The sequence below is a fragment of the Musa acuminata genome, chromosome BXJ2-10 (genome assembly GCF_036884655.1).
Source record: "Musa acuminata AAA Group cultivar baxijiao chromosome BXJ2-10, Cavendish_Baxijiao_AAA, whole genome shotgun sequence".
NCBI classification, from domain to species: domain Eukaryota; kingdom Viridiplantae; phylum Streptophyta; class Magnoliopsida; order Zingiberales; family Musaceae; genus Musa; species Musa acuminata.
The window spans coordinates 12,618,969-12,631,435 of NC_088347.1; positions in this window are offsets into that span (position 1 = coordinate 12,618,969).

Here is a 12,467-nt window from a genome sequence, read left to right on the forward strand (position 1 = left end):
TTGACGCACCGGAGCAAGTTGCAGTAAATGTCTTAGGAAATATCGTAGTTAGCACAATGATTAAGTTGGAAATGGGAGGTGATCCCATTAACTTAATCTTGGGGCAATTGGGCCCCTGAAAAACCCAAATTGGGCCGAATGGATCAACCCATTCGGACCCTGATTTCTGCCAGGCGGTTGAACCGCCCAAGCCAGGAGGTGGCACCGCCTGGGCTAAGTCTCCGAGCGAGACTGGGTGGTGCAACCGCCCCAGTCAGGTGGTGGCACCGCCTGGGCTCAATCTCCGAGTGAGACTGGGCGGTGCAACCTCCCTTGACAAGAGGTGGCACCACCTGGGCTCGGTCTCCGAGCTCTAGCTGAGCGGTGCAACCACCTCAGTCAGGAGGTGGCACTGCTTGAGCTCGGTCTTCGAGCTCTAGTAAGAGGTGCAACCGCCCCTGACAGGAGGTGGCACTACCTAAAGGCTCAATCTTCGAGCTCTGCCAAGCGGTGCAACCGCTCTAGTCAGGAGGTGCAACCGCCAGATCCCGAAATTCCGGGAATTAACAGTTTTGAGCTCCAAATTTGAACTAGGTTGGGGCCTATAAATGCCCGACCCATTCAGCACTGAAAGAGCACTCAACATACACCGAAATCCTGATCTTGTTCTGTGATTTTTAGAGCTCAAAATTGTTGTAAAGGCCAAAAGTTCTTCTCCCTCTTTTCTTCCAAGTTCTGAGCTTTAAAGAGAGGAGACAAAATTCTGTAAGGGTTGTCTCCTAAGCCCGTCAAAAGGAGTGAAACTGTAAAAGGGTGGTTGGCCTTCGCCTATTAAAGGAAGGCCTCTAGCTGACATCGGTGACCTCGTCGGTGGAGGAAGCCAAAAGTGGAGTAGGTCAAGATTGACCAAACGACTCTAAATCTTGGTTTACATTTACTTTGAGCATATTATCTTTACTACAAACCTCCTCAAAAGCTTACTGCTTTCTGCGCATATACGATTGGGTTTCAAGCTTTGCACTTTCCGAATCGGTGTTTAGACGTAAATTAGTTTTATCGTACGATCATCATATTTCAGTTTGCGCTTACGTTTTGATTTCTATCATAACTGCAAACTGCCTTTATATCCTTGCTTTAACTGCATCTCGCTTAATCAAAAGTTAAAGTGATTTACGAATCGGCTTTCTTACCGAAATCACTTTTATTGAACGAACGCGATTTTTATCGTAGAAGGTTTTCCACTGCACTAATTCACCCCCCCTCTTAGTGCTCTTGATCCTAACAGCACGTCATTGGTTGGCGCTTCGTGCGATTCTTCAGCGCATCGTCCTCTCTTGCGGCTTATTGCCCAATTGGCGGTTGACCTCCGCAACCCCGATATCCTTGGCGTAATTCCGCTCTTGGCCCGATGCCCGACGTCCGAAGCCTTCTGCCATCCAATATCCTAACATGATCTCCTCCGGCGCAACGTCAATTCCTCCTGCGTTAACTATCTAATCCTGATCGAGTAGACCTACATCACTCAAAATGCAGTTAAACATCTAAACACAATCAATTAGTTTCATCATCAAAATCCGAGATTCAACAATCTCCCCCTTTTTGATGATGACAACTAATTGATGACTAACAGAGTTAACCTTAACTCCTCGGAGTTTAACCAAACTCCCCCTATCAATATGCCTTATTGATAGAAACTCTTGGATTCAAGAATCTAAGCAACATGTCATCATAAACTTATGCATAACATGTCATGTCATCATACTTCTCTCCCTTTGTCATCAACAAAAAGGAGAAGTTCCTACTCTTATGTGTTTAGAGATAAAAAGTTTAAATCATTCCATGATAAACATAGTATCAAATTTTATCATCATGCAACCTAGCAATTAAAGATGTGCAAGTTTTAGCATGTTTGCTTTTCTTGAGATAGCAACTATTTGCTTCTCTTTAGACTACAAGCTAGCAATTTTTACGGTATGCAAGTTTTACTACATACAAGCTAGCTTTTCATCACAACATATAAGCACAAAAGCATAGCAAGATTCTTAAGTTCAATCATGGCAGTTCAACACTTGCTTCTTGTGCAAGATTGTACTTTGCTTTTCTTTGCATGTTCTAACTAGCAAAAGCTTTCTCCCCTTTGTTTTTATCGAAAAGAAGGGAAGAGTACAAGCTAGCCAGCATTTGCATCGAGCTAGCAATCTTTCTCCCCCTATGTCATTACCGAAAAGAAGGAGAGGAACTAATGATTTAGACTTTTACATAAACTATGAATTTGCATTAATCAATATTTCAATCATCACATATACATACAAGACAACAATGCAAAGAAATCATGTCATGAAAAACATCAATTGTTAAACATGATATGATAATAGTCTCAAAAATTTTAATTTGCGATACATGTGATACATTGCGATACACTAAAAAATTTAATGCGATGCTTTTAAGGATATCAACCTATTTTTGATACAAAGCATGGCAAGAGCAATTATATTGCAAGTTTTCTAAGTTCTGCATTTTTTTGCTTCTTTCGAGATAGCAATTCTTTACTTCTCTTTATATATTGCAAGATTTGTAATTCATTGGTAGTGTTCATGATAGCAAGTTCTTTCAATGAAATGATCGAGCTAGCAAATTTTCCTTCCTTTGAAATATGCAGGCTAGTAAACTAACTCCCCCTTTATCATTATCGAAAAGAAGAGAGAAATCAATGGCTAAAAAAATTAATCATTATACAAGCCATATTACAAAATCATATCATGATATCAAGAAAATTCAAGAAGGACATGATTCATTTGACAAATCTTTTTAATAGAGCAAAAGAATTATACAACCAAGGATCATGATTAAAACATAGTAATATCATAGATCAAGTCATGATTCATGATTCATCATTAAGCAAATTAATTTTCAATCATCACATAAGGTATTTAAAGAATTTTTGAAATATAGGAGAATGATTAATTTAAGCATGCAATGTTTCAATCAAATTCAAGTCATGAATACCAATACTTTCATATTGTGAGTATCAATTCATGAATAACAAAAGATATTATTTGTGATTCCAATTTTGCAAGATCAAGATTATGATTTAGATAAAACTCATTCAAGTCAAATCGTTAACTTGAAACTCATAATCAAGTCATCAAAATCAATTTCGAGATTCACAAAATATCATGAAATCATTAATCTCGATCAGATGGGAAAGATATTTTTTAAGTGATTCTTTTTCATCTAAGCATGCCTTAGTCTTTATATTGCAAATCAAGACAAGCATGAAAGTTCAAGATGTAAAGGCAAAATCTTATAAAACAACTCATCAAGCAAGATTTTAAACATCTATTTTCAAGCCATATAAAGAGTAAGTCAAAGATTCAATTATCTCATGTCATGAATTCTAACAGGCATCTCAAATTATCAACATCACATTAAAAAGATATTTCAAAAAGATATATCGATAAGTGATTCATTTGTATCATTTCATTCATTCGGAAGATTCTCCTCTTTGGTAAATAAATCTAGGAGAACAAAATGAATTAAGGGAGATGTAACATTCAATAAATTCATACATGACAAACATAGATTTATTGAAAAGGTGATAAGATAGAGGATCACATTTCATTTTTATAAATTTCTATTCATGTGATTTGCTTCTTATAAGCATGCCTTTACCTTTAATAAAACAAGTGTCAATATTTAAGACGGAAAGGTAAAAAACAAATCATCAAGCATGATTCCATGATAACATCCTTTTAATATCTTGATATTCATCATCAAGTATGATTTCAAAAAGTATGTTCAAGAGAAATCATTAAGACCAAATGAATGAAACACTCATTTATTTTCAAAATATTCATCATGTTTATTTTCATGAGATTCAAAAGATTGGTAAAATAAATTCATTAATCTCAATAGGATAGAAATTTCATTTCCATTTTATACAATTGATTTCATGTGAGGGTATTCAAATCTTTTGTGAAAACATGTATCATTATTTAAAATCGAAACATAAGTTTCGTCATGAAGCCGTCAAGACCAAACACATCATGATATCACATCTATCATCAAAAGACTACCAAGAAATTCATACATAGATGTACATGCACTATGTCATCTTAATATGTCATGAGAATGTCATCTTAATTCGTCATAAAAACGATTAGACCAAAAATATGTTAATCTAAAATGAGAGTTTCAAATCAACATTTACTTCAAAAACTCATGCATGACATAAAATCATCAAGATACACATGCATGGATTAATCCTAAGTACTATCACATATCGTATAATTATCATCCCTAATGTTGCATACATCATTCAACATTTCAAAACATAACATGCATGAAACCTTAGCAATATACTTTTCATGATCAAATTTTTAATTTTTCAGAGATGCTAAAAAGAAAAACATGATATAATTTTTAAAAAATATTTTTTTATTTCCTATTCTAAATTAAGCACTCATGAAAGACTTCAAGTAATTTTAAAATAATTCAAGAGAGTTGAGTTACTTACCTTGTAGTCGAAGCTCGTCAAAGCCCAATTCGCCTTTTCACCTTTGGAAGTTTTTGATTCATCCTTGGTTGCCTTCCTCTTCTTTGGCCTCTTCCTTCGTTCAAGTTCATTGTTTATTTTAGATTTTTGTTTAATGAACTTATTAAGATTTAGTGTTCGAAGTTCAAGTTCATCATTGTCCTCATCACTTGAGTCATTGCTCAAGTGGTATTCATTTGTCCAGAGTTCCAAGTCCTTCCTATTCTTTGAAAGGTGATTTTGTTCATCATGTTCATCATGTACATTGTGTACCATTGTATATGTCATCAATGAACCAATTAATTCTTCAAGTGGAAAAATATTTAAATCTTTTGTTTCTTATATTGCGGTTATTTTAGGATCCCACCTTTTTGGAAGGGATCTTAAGATCTTGCTTACGAGATCAAAATTTGAAAAATATTTACCAAGAACTCTTAGATTATTGAAGACATCCGTGAAACGGGTGTACATGTCGCCTATAGTCTCGCTTGGTTGCATTCGAAAAAGCTCAAAATCATGCAATAAAATATTAACTTTCGAGTCTTTGACTCTACTAGTTCCCTCGAGCGTGATTTCAAGTGTTCACCAAATATCAAAAGTCGTTTCGCACGTTGAAATCCGATTGAACTCATTTTTGTCCAAAGCGCAAAATAAGGCATTCATAGCCATTGCGTTTAAAGAAAAATACTTCTTCTCCAAATCTGACCATTCGTTCATTGATTTAGAGGGAGGTTGAAAACCGTTTTCAACGATATTCCATAAATCCAAATTCATAGAAATCAAGAAAACTCTCATTCGAGTTTTCCAATGAGTGTAGTCCAATCCGTTAAACAACAGTGGACGAACAACTGATAAGCCCTCTTGAAAGCCATGAAGAGCCATTTCTCTCGAGTGTAAATCCAAAATGAGAAATACCAGGCTCTGATACCAATTATTAGGATCGGAGCGGCACTAAGAGGGTTGGGTGAATTAGTGCAATGGATTAAAACATCGGTTTTGGAAAATCTTTCGTACGATAAAAATCGAACTCGGAAGTGCTTAACTTGAAAGCGTATTCGTAAAGGTGTGTAGCAAAAGTAATGAAAAAGTAAAGCACGTATGAAGGTTTGCAGTAAGGTAAATAGCAATAAGTAAATGCAAACCAGAGAACACGCCAATTTAAAGTGGTTCGGTCAGATGACCTACATCCACTTGCGAAGCCTTCTTCAATAAGGCTCCCAACTTCCACTAACAAATCTCTTTGAATGGGAAGGACAAATACCCCTCTTACGACCTTTTACAAATGGTTCACACTCTTACAAATTTTTGAAGAGAAAGAAGGAGGTGAACACTCAAGCAATTGAGAACAAGACTTGCTAAAGCCTTCTCTAAGACTTTTATCTCAATCTATTGCTTTTTCAAAGATTGTGTTCTCTACTGAGAATTGAGGGGTATTTATAGGCCCCAAGGGGATTCAAATATGGGCTCCAAATTTTGAATTCTCTTTGGTTCCCGAGGATGGCGGTGCCACTGCCTGACCTCTCGGGTGTTGGGCGGTGCCACCGCTCAGTCCAGCGGTGCCACCGCCCGACCTCTCGGGTGTTGGGCGGTTCCACCGCTCAGTCCAATGGTGCCATCGCTCAATTCTTGGGTTTTGGGCGGTGCCACCGCCTACACTATTTTAGCTCACTGCTTGAGCTCCAAACTTGGCTCAAACCAGTCCGAATTCGGGCCCAATTGGCCCCTACTTGGGTTATAGGATTAACACCTAATCCTAACCCTAATTAATGTGCTAACTATGAATTTAAAGACATTTTCTAAGCTATTACAAAGTCCATAAGTCAAGACTTTTTCCGACGAGCTTCCGGTAAACTTTCGACGGTCTTCTGATGAACTCTCGGAAACCATTCTGCGGACTCCTAGCAAGCTCCTAGACTTCACGATTTGATCTTGGCGAGTTCCAACGAGCTTCTTCGGCAAGCTTCGATCTTTCTCGGTGAGCTCCGCGAACTTCCAACGAACCTTCTGGCGAGCTTCCGAAAAACCCTTCGGCAAGCTCCCTACTCATTCTCGGCTAGTTCCGGTAGCAATCCCGACGAACCTTCGGACTTCCGTCGAACTCTCGAACTCGCAACAAATCCTTCGCGCTTGACTCCGACACTTTATTTCACTTTATGTCTTCATCGTTATCATAGTTAATCCTACACACACAAGCCAAAACTCTACTCCGATCTGGATAATTATTACAATGCGAATTGACATTCTATTGCCCGGCACGTCATTGGTTGGCGCTTCGTGCGATTCTTCAGTGCATCGTCCTCTCTTGTGGCTTGTTGCCCAATTGGCGGTTGACCTCCGCAACCCTGATATCCTTGGCGCAATTCCACTCTTGACCCGATGCCCGATGTCCGAAGCCTTCTGCCATCCAATATCCTAACATGATCTCCTCCAGCGCAACGTCAATTCCTCCTACGTTAACTATCTAATCCTGATCGAGTAGACCTGCATCACTCAAAATATAGTTAAACATCTAAACACAATCAATTAGTTTCATCATCAAAATCCAAGATTCAACACTTTTAAGTTAAAATCTTTATGAAATGATTTTCATCGGAATCGGGTTTAATCGAAATGAAGACTTTTGAAATGGGAAAGTTTTCCATTGCACTAATTCACCCCCCTTCTTAGTGCCGCTCTTGATCCTAACAATTGGTATCAGAGCAAGGTCACTCTCATTTGGTTTAAAACCTAAGAGAGATGGCATTTGCCGACAACTAAGAGGGTCATTCAATTACATGTCCGCCCATGTTCAATGGGATAGATTACACATATTAGAAGACTAGAATGAGGATCTTCCTAATTTTAATGGATTTCGAATTATGGAATATTATAGAAAATGACTTTCAAAAGTCTTCTCTTCCAATGAATGATTGGAATGAGTTGGAGAAGAAAACTTCGATTTAAATGTCAAGGCTATGAATGTCTTGTTTTATGCTTTGGATATAAACGAGTTTAATCGATTGTCCATTTGTGAAACGACTTTTAATATTTGGCACACACTCAAAGTGACTAATGAAAGCACTAGTAGAGTGAAGGAGTTGAAAATTAATTTTTTAGTGCATACTTATCAATTGTTTAAGATGAAACCGAGTAAGACCATTGGAGACATGTACACCCGATTTACGGATGTCATCAATGGTCTAAAAGGACTTGGTAAAAGTTTCTCGGATTTTGAATTTGTTAATAAAATCTTAAGATCCCTTCCAAAGAGTTGGGATCCAAAAGTAACGATCATTCAAGAGGTCAAGGATTTAAATAACTTTCCTCTTGAATAACTAATTGGGTCACTAATAACCTATGAGATGACCTGTAATGCTCATAAAGAGCTTGAGAACAACCTTCTAAAGAACAGAAAGGATATGACATTAAGAACTCAAGAAGACCATTTGAAAGAAAATTCAAGTGATGAGGACCTTGATGATGACTTGGTACTTTTAACAAGAAAGTTTAAAAAATTCATAAAAAGGAATAAATTTAGAAATTATACTAAAAATAAATTTGAACCCAAGAAAGAACAAGTTATATGCTACGAATACAAGAAGCTGGGACATTTCAAAAGTGAATATCCCCAAGCAAAGAAGAAACAACCAAAGAAAAAGAAGACTCTTAAAGCGACGTGGGACGACTCAAGTACATCCGAAGAAGAGGAGCAAATCAACACCGAGCAAGTTGCTCACTATGCACTAATGGTTATTGGAGATGAGATAAGCAGTTCATTAGATGCAAGTTTATCTTTTGATGAATTACTAAGTACTTTTCATGATTTATTCGATGAATATAAATTAGTTAGCAAAAAATATAAATTGTTAAAAAAGGAGCATGCCTTTCTTATTAGTGGTTTTGATAGACTGAAAATTGAGCATGATGATAATTTAGCTCTTTGCACAAAATGCGATCAATTAGAAATGCTTAGAAAGGAAAACTTGCTACTCAAAGAAACGTTAGAAAAATTTGAGGTTGGTAGCAAATCCTTAAACATGATCCTTACTAATAAGGGTCACGTTCATAAAAGAAGTGGAATCAGATTTGTAAGTAGCTCTCACCAAAATCTAACCACCTTTGTTAAAGGCTCTATCTTGCATGTTTCACCCCAAAACAAATGCAACTTTTGTTACAAATTTGGACATGTTACGTATAAATATCCATTTAAGAGATATAGTCCGCATAAATTAATTTAGGTTGCAAAAGGAACCTTAAATGACTCGATACAACATGATAAGTTGTATAGATCGATTTTTGAGGCACCCAAAGTCAAATGGGTACCTAAAAATCATCATATTTTTAGAAATATTTATCATCACAAGCTAGGAGTAAGAGATGGTACCTTGATAGTGGATGCTCAAGGCATATGACTAAAGATTCATCTCAATTCTCTAAACTCACTAGCTTAGACGAAGGATATGTCATATTCAGAGATAACAATAAAGGTAAAATCATTGGTAAAGGAACCATAGTTAACAAATCCAACTTCTTTATTTAAGATGTGTTATTGGTTGATGGCTTAAAGCATAACCTTTTGAGCATTAGTCAATTGTGTGATAAATGATACATCATTAGATTTGAATCCAATGCTTGCATTATTGAAAAACCACACAAAAACATATCTATGATTACCCTAAAACAAAATAATGCATATACTATCGATATTGATGATCTTTGTAATTAAATATGCTTTTCGGTTTTGAATGACGATGCTTTGCTTTGGCATAGGAGATTAGGTCATGCTAGGATGAAACTAATCTCTCAAATTTCATCTAAAGAACTTATAAGAGGAATTCATCACATAAAGTTCGTTAAAGACAATGTGTGTGATGCATGTCAACTAGGAAAATAAATAAATGGTAGTTTCAAACCAAAGAACCAAATAAGCACCTCTAGACCATTGCAATTGATCCATATAGACTTGTTTAGACTAATTGCTACATCAAGCCTAGGAGGTAGTAAATACGCCTTTGTCATCGTACACTTGGACTTACTTCTTGGCACACAAAAGTGATTGCTTTAGGTATTTTTTTAAGTTTTGTAAACTTGTTAAAAATGAAAAGGATTTTATGATTTCATCAATTCGAAGTGATCATTGTGATGAATTTTAAAACTGTGATTTCTAAGATTTTTGTGAATCCAATGGATACAACCATAATTTCTTTACTCCAATAAATCCTCAACAAAATGGAGTAGTAGAAAGAAAAAATAGAAACTTACAAGAAATGACAAGAACCATGTTGAACAAACATAGCCTACCTAAATATTTTTGGGCCGAAGCCATCAATACGACATGCTATGTCATGAATAGGATTCTAGTAAGACCATTACTTTCCAAAACACCTTATGAATTATAGAACAACAAAAAACCCAATGTTTCATATTTTAAAGTTTTTTATTGTAAATGTTTTTTCTTGAACGAAAGAGATGCCTTAGGAAAATTTGATGCAAAATCCGATGAAGAGATTTTTCTTAGCTATTCTTCAATTTCTAAGGCCTTTCGTATTTTTAACAAAAGAACTTTGGTTATAGAAGAGTCTATTAATGTTGTGTTTAATGAAGTTTTCGAAGTTAAGAAAAATGATTTTGGTGATGATGTTAATTTTGATGCTTTGAATTTAAATGAAACCCTTTCTTTACCTAGCAACTTGGATGCATCTTCTTCTAAAATATCTTTACCCAAGGAATGAAAGTATGTAGATGTTCATCCTAAGGAGCTAATCATAGGAGATACATCAAAAAGGGTTCAAACTCATTATTCTCTTAAGAATTTTTGTACCAATGTCATTTTTCTCTCCCAAATTGAACCTAAATGCATTGACGAGGCCTTGAAAGATGATTCATGGGTTATCGCAATGCAAGAAGAGTTGAATCAATTTGAGAGAAATGAGATATGAAAGCTTGTTCCTAGGCCGAATGATCATTTAGTTATCAGTACTAAATGGGTCTTTAGAAACATGCAAGATGAATTTGGTATCGTAGGCTAGATTAGTGGCCAAGAGTTTTAACCAAGAAGAAGGTATCGATTATGAAGAAACCTTCGTTCCTGTGATACAATTAGAAGCCATAAGGATACTCCTTGCCTATGCTAGTAGTAATAATTTTAAGTTATTTTAAACGAATATTAAAAGTACTTTTCTTAATGACTTTATTTCCGTAGAAGTTTATATTGAACAACCTCCCAGATTTGAGAATGATAATTTCCCTAATCATATGTTTAAATTGACTAAAGCTCTCTATAAATTGAAACAAGCGCAAAGGGCTTAGTGTGAGAGACTTAACTCATTTCTTATTCAAAATAATTTCTCTAAAGGCAAGGTCGATACCATATTATTTTTTAAAAATTTTAAAAATAATTTTTTTATTGTTCAAATTTATGTTGATGATATTATTTTCGATTCCACGAATGAATTTTTATGTGAATCATTTGCAAAGAGTATGAGTCTAGAGTTTGAAATGAGTTTGATGGGGGAACTAACCTTCTTTTTAGGTTTACAAATCAAATAACTTAATGATGGTATTTTCTTAGTCAAACAAAGTATGAATTAGACTTATTAAAATGGTTTAATATGGATAGTTCAAAGGCTATCAATACTCCTATGAGTACCTCCACCAAATTAGATATTGACGAAAGTGGAGAAAGCTTTGATAAAAAAGATTATAGGGGCATGATAGGTAGCTTACTATACCTCACTACAACTAGATCGGACATCATGTTTAGTGTAGGACTTTGTGTTAGGTTTCAATCTAATCCTAAAATATCTCATCTTAAAATAATTAAAATAATTCTTAGATATCTTAAAGGAACCAATAATCAAGGATTATTGTATCCAAAATCTGAGAACTTTGAACTAATTACTTATGTTGATGTGGATTTTGCTGGATGTAGAACAGGTAGAAAAAGTACATCCGGAACTTGTCAATTCTTAGGTCATGCACTTGTCTCTTGGTCTTCCAAGAAGCAAAACTCAGTTGCACTATCTATAAGTGAAGCCGAATACATATCGATAAGTGCATGTTGTGAACAAGTTATATGGATGAAAAATATATTAGAAGATTATAAGATACACCTTAAGAATATTCCTATAAAATGTGATAACACAAGTGCAATATGTTTAACGAAAAATTATATTCAACACTCTAGAACTAAACATATTGACATTAGGTATCACTTTATATGAGATCATGTCAATAATCATGATCTAATCCTAGAGTTTATTGATATGAAATATCAATTAGTTGACATCTTTACACAACCTTTCAATGAAGAACAATTTGATTTTATTAGAAGAGAAATAGGAATGTTAAGTTGTCCAAATACATGAATTTGATGTATATCTTTTCCGGACTTTCTCGATTCTTTAAAGCTTTCACGAAATTATTTCATAAATAAGGCTTTCATGAAATCTGAAATATGAATCTACTAGGTATCAAATTTATTTCATAAAAAAACTTAATGATGTTTGATACATGGATTTCATTGACAAATGCATCTCTCACAAATTTTAGTCTTATAAATTTTTAATGAGAAATGGATTTGACATGATGCTCCTCTCATTATGAAGTTTTATTCATAAATTTTCCTTTTATGTGATACTCCTCTCCCATGAATTCTTCCTTATTCTTCTCATGAAAGATGAATTTTATGAATTCCAATGGATATCTTGATCCTTGAAAGATGAATTTTTGTGTATGATGATTACTTACAAGAATGACGATTTGATTTCATATGATATTTTGGTTCAAATCATTTCACAAATTTGTTCTTAATGGATTCCCTCCTTACCTTCCTTCTTCTTTTTTATGCAAAGTTTTTGATGATAAAGGGGGAGAAGTTGATGGAATCTATCTTTTTAATGTTGATAACTTTTGATGTTGAGAACTTTTGAATGTTACCATGCAACGATGTAATATCACTTGGATAAATTAGTGT